The sequence below is a fragment of the Octopus bimaculoides genome, chromosome 3, assembly GCF_001194135.2.
Source record: "Octopus bimaculoides isolate UCB-OBI-ISO-001 chromosome 3, ASM119413v2, whole genome shotgun sequence".
Lineage (NCBI taxonomy): Eukaryota > Metazoa > Mollusca > Cephalopoda > Octopoda > Octopodidae > Octopus > Octopus bimaculoides.
The window spans coordinates 93902331-93908287 of NC_068983.1; the positions used below are offsets into that span (position 1 = coordinate 93902331).

Sequence of the window (5957 nt, forward strand, 5' to 3'; positions counted from 1 at the left end):
TATATATATATATATATATATATATATATATATATATATACAGATGCATGCCTTTCTCTCTCTTTCCTCTACTACATTGTTTCTTCTCTCTCCTTGAATCAATTTTCATCTTTCCTTTTCCTTTATTCATGCTACTCCATGTGTGAATGTGGATATAAGAATATGTACTCCTAAACTTATGCAAGAAAACTTATATAAGCATATCTGTGCATTGTCTATTTAAGTATGTGTGTATGTGTGTGCATATGTATTTGATTTTCATTGGAGGGAGTGTGCATGTGACTCCCATTTGTTACTCTACATTTCACACATTATGTTCCTCACATTATCTGATGACTATAATTTATGACACATTAAGTACCACCTGGTTGGCAAATCATTACTCACACATGTTTCTCTACAATTTACAATTCTTTCTTTTCTTTTTTTTTTTCTTTTTTTTTTTTTTTAAATAGTTTCCATTATCATAAAGAATGTTAATGATATTTGTCTATACTAGAAAGGACATTTGATATTATATTCTCTCTCTTAGAATAAGTAACTTAAATACAATTTCATTCTCCTGGTAAATTATTCTGCTAGTATGAAATTAGATTTTTTTATTTATATAAAATAAGCAGTTTAACATCCAGAGTTCACAGTCTTTTTATCTTGTCATTAAATTATAATTGGAAATATTACATTTTCTAAAAATTGAAATTATTTATAGAAGAAGAACAAAAAGATTACGCAAATTTCAGGTGACGAAAAAGAAACATCTGAAGATTTGTTGATAGGAAATAAACAACAGCCATTTGATTATGAATATTAGAGATGCTAAAAATTCAAATTGGATCAACACCATAATAAACTAGTGTTGATTAGTAAGTTTATGTTATGTGATAAACTAGCATCTTTTCCAAGAAAAGACACTTTTCTCAACCTCCATTAGTTTCAAGAAAACAACAGGGTTATTGCTTACTAGCAGAGGTACCCGGCATTGCTTGGGGTGTGAATTATTCATCATAAGAACATTTACTTTCTTGTCTAACGACCAGGGCTGCCGAAGCTTTTTGAAAAACAGAAAAACATACCAAAATTCACAAAAACATGCAAAATATTTTTGAAATATGTCACAACTGCAAAAATAGAGAAAGATACCAATTTTCCTTGGAAAATTTGAAATATATGGTTATATAGTGACTTGAAATTGATGAAAATACATATAAAAAAGAAAGAATTGGGAATGGTGCACTGTTCTTTATTCTCTGCAGCTCGCACAGCAGCAGTTGCTGTAGCATTCTTGGCATGGCAAATGGCGTGATGTTCTTCATTCTCTGCAGCTTGCACAGCAGCAGTTGCTGTAGCATTCCTAGCATAGTGAATGGTGTGCTGCTCTCTGTTCTCTGCAGCTTGCACAGCAGCAGTTGTACGACAAATAATACACTGTAACTGACTTAGATTAGCATGTACCAAAGTTGTTATTGAAGCATTTCTGATCTGGTGACTGCTATGCTGCTCCTCACTTTCCATGGCTCTTGCAGTGGCTGCGCAAGCAGCATTTTGCGAATGTCTTTGTGCAATCTCATTTGAGGACTCATTTGCTTTCCTTCTCTTCAATGTCTCTGCTGTGGCGATTTTGCGACCAATATGGGCTCTTTTCTTAAGTGGCATTATCCCAGAGTTTAGAAACTTCAGTTACAAAATGCAGATGTAGCAAAAGTAAATTTAAATACACGGAGTACCAAAAATTTAGAGAGAGAAAACAGAAGAAACTGGTTGAAAACTGCAGAAGTTTTTAGAGAAAAACCTGTGTCAAAAACCGTGTTCCTCGATTTCTTGCTTTAAGCAGGAGTTCTAGGCAAAATTCTATAGTGCATGACCATCCTTGGCACATAAGTAATGTGTGTGTAAAGTTTGGTGAAAATCAGTTGAAAATTGTAGAAATGTATACGTACTACACACACAGATATCTTTTGTTGGGAGAACATACAAATACCATAAAAACAAAAATATTTACACATGACAAAATTGAAATACATTGAAGTCAATTTTTAGGCATATGTGGCAAAACTGAATTTAAACACACTGGGTGAACAAAAATGAAAAATAACTAAATTATTTTTCAGGGAAAACGTACAAAAACTGTAACAACAGAGATTTTTATGCATGACAAATTTAAATACAAGGAAGTCAATTTGTAGACAGAACTGACAAACTCTGTTTGAGTATATAAAGTTCTAGAAGAAAATAGCTTGAGTGAAAAAACTTGAGCCACTTTAGGATAGCTTTTTCTAATGCATGACTGCTCAATGGCATGATTGAAATCTCATTGGTTTGTAATAATGGCTTATTGGCTATATGTGGCCCATAGCAGTCATACGTACGCATGCACAACTGCACCCACAATGTTTTCGATAGAGGGAGAAATGTAAATTGTGTATTTAAATAGACGGGGTGCAAAAAATTTTAAATAAGTAATGTTGTAGGAAGAACATACAAATACCATAAAAACAAAGATATTTACGCATTACAAAATTGAAATACACTGAAGTCAATTCTTAGGCTGATGTGGCAAAACTGAATTTAAACACACTGGGTGAACAAAAATTAAAAATGATTAAATTAGTTTTCAGGGAGAACATACAAAAACTGTAACGCGACTAATTGAAATACACAGAAGACAATTTTTAGACAAAAGTTAGTGTGTGAGTGAATTAAAGAGAGAGAGAGAGAATGAAAGAAACAGGCATAGACTAAAAGAGAGGAACTGTTACAGAGGGTGAGAGAGAATATATGTAAGCAAGAGAAACAGAGAATGAGAAAAAGAGAGAGAAGAGAGAATAAACAGAGAGAGAAATGGGAGAGAATTGGTTGAAAACTGCAGAAGGTTTTACAGAAAAACCCATGTAAAACACAGTTTTTCCCAGTTTCTCACTTTATGCGGAGCTCTGGGCAAAATGTTATAGTGCATGACCATCGTTGGCACATAAGTAATGTATGCATAAAGTTTGGTGAAAATCAGTTGAAAACTGTAGAAATGCATATGCACAACACACACAGACATACACATACACACATCATTTGTTTTATATATATAGATAAACTCCTATATCTTGGGGAAACCGTGTTTGTTTGCATGTGCATATGAGTGTGTGTATGTGTGTGTGTGTGTGTGTTGAGTCAAAAGTTTTGCAATATTATGGTAACTTATTTCCTGTATTCATCAAGTTACAATAAAAGCAGCCAAGCATTCAAATTAGAATCCATCATGATGCATCGTCTGAAACTCCCTGTCTGCCAGATCTTTGATCCCGTACTGATAACAGTTCTTGTCATTAGAAGTGAAGAACTCCTTCACTGAAGCTTCCACCTCCTTTTGGCTGATAAAGCATCATGAGCACAGGAAGTGAGCCCTGGATCAGCACAAATAATAATCTGAGGGAGCTAAGTCTGGATTATATGCTGGATGTGGCATCAGCTTAATTCCCTCAAGTTCCTTGAGTTTATTCTGAGTTGATCAAGCATTTTGCAGTCTTGCATTGTCTTGCTGCAGAAGAGCTCACTTTCTGTTAACCAGCATCTGGTATTTTTTCCACACAATGGCATACATCTCCTCTAACAATTCAGAGTTTGGCTGTTTTTGATATAAATTTATGAATAAAGCTAATAAGTTACCAAAATATTGTGAAACTTTTGACTCAGCTCAACATATATAATTCTGTGACTAATCTAGTCTCATTTAATATGTATGTCACCATGGTTTTTAAATTATTTTGAATGTTCTTGATTGTAAGATTCATGTATTCATCTGAATAAAATTATTTTAAATAACGATATAATGTACTCATTTACCAAGTAAAACATTCGCTAGAAAAGGTCATAATGGATTGACGCCTGTCCTTCAATTATTACTTATTTATACATATATATATGTGTGTATGTGTGTGTATATATGTATTATGTATATGTACATACATGTATATGTATATACATATATATATGTATATATACCCCACACACATATGTAGGTAGGTAGCTAGCTAGCTAGCTAACTAGCTAGGCAAGGCAGGCAGGCAGGCAGGCAGAGCTTCCAAGCGATTTGCTAAGGTGGAACAAGGCTGGTTTCAGCAGGCCTCAGATCTCTTAAAATTCAAGGCAGCAGTAAGGTTTTTCTTTCTTTGTGGGTATTTTTTGTTTTTGTCTTTTCTTTTGTTTCATTTTCTTTTCTTTTCTTTATTTTTTTTTTTTGATGGGTGCATGAAAACCAGCGGATAGTCACAGGCCTCTGTCCTGGGCTCTTCAGATCCGAGATATTAATGCACCAACTGAACCCCCTTTTTAGAACCCCTAGATGTACCAGCTGAACACCCTTTTTAGAACCATTGCCAAGTAGTTCATTATTGATTCAACCACCCTGCTTCATTATTTATAATGTAAACAGTTGAGTATTCCACAGTTACTTATACATTGAACCTAATCCTCAGTCAGAACTAATGTGGCACACTATGTGATAAAGTGATCCTACAAATTACAGATACAGCCTATTTAGCAAATTTCCACACAGTTTGCTTCTGCCCAGTTTTATTCATATGGCTTAGATTGAGCCAAAGTTATCAAAGGAACACTGAGATACATTGTTACTGCAGGTCATAAGAGTCAATTAAGAAGTTTGATGAAGGAAGGACATCCAGAAGTAAGCTGATAATGATAATATGTATGAGTGTGTGTGTACTGGTTTCAAATCTTGGCACTTATTTTATCGACCCTGAAAGGATGAATGACAAAGTTGACCTCAGCAGGATTTGAACTCAGAGCATAAAGATGGATGAAACTTTGCTAAGCAGCATGCAAATGATTCTGCCAGTTCACAACCTTACCATATATATATATATATATATATATATATATATATATATATATGTATGTATGTATGTATGTATGTATGTATGTATGTATGTATGTATGTATGTATGTATAAAAACAAAATTATGGGTTCAGCAACAGGTTGCTTCACCACATACCGAAGTTCAGAAATAGCAGCTAAAAATGCTGAAACTCCAACAGATAGCAGTTACCCGCAACTTACACAGGCAAAACAAGAAGAAAAATAACGAACTAAACTAGACATGTTGCTGATCCCTTAATTTTGTTTATAAATATATATATATATATATATATATATATATATATATATATATATACTTACATACATATTGACCAATCTGCAGAATTACAGGGTCAAAGATGCTTGGTAGGGTACACAAGTAAAAACTAATAAAAGCTATGTGATGTAGATACAAAAAAGTAGAAATGGTAAATGAATAAAGATGTGGAATGAAACGGAAACCGAAGATGTATGAAGAAAGATAGCGAATGATGAAGGAAAGAAAGAAAATATAAGGAAATAAAATGGAAGAAAAGATTTTAGAAAGAAATGGAACAGAAAGAGAGAAAACAGAATAGGGAGGAGAGAAAACAGAATAGGGAGGAGAGAAAATGAACGAAACAAAGCGATTGGAAAGAGGGAGAAGATAAATAACCGAGAGAGGTTTGAATTTAGGGAGGACGTGTATGGAGGGATTCGCTTTTGAGGGAATATGGGTGCGAGGTTGCGAAAGAGAGAGTGAAAGCGTTGAGCGTGGAGGTGAAAGGTAGATAGGCAGATAGTGTATATGAGTTTGTGCTTGTGCTTGTGTGTGTGTGTGTGTGTGTGTGTGTGTGAATAAATTTGGGCTGACATACGGACAATCAAAATGTCAGAAAGATAAAAGCGGGATAGAAAAGAGGCAAGAGGTGGAGAAAGAAGAATTGACTAATGAATGAAGAGAAATATTGAACAACAGAGTATGTACATAACTCCGTATACACACACACACACACATATATATATATATATATATATATATACATGCACACACATATATATGTATATATACATACATATATATATATATATATATATATATATATATATA

The 5957-nt window shown here is 33.8% G+C and overlaps 1 protein-coding gene across 6 annotated transcripts in view; it reads left to right on the plus strand.

Moving 5' to 3' along the window:
- The window catches only part of LOC106883961 (transmembrane protein 245), a 503944-nt gene that overhangs the window by 326691 nt on the left and 171296 nt on the right, over positions 1–5957 (plus strand). The window lies entirely within an intron of this gene.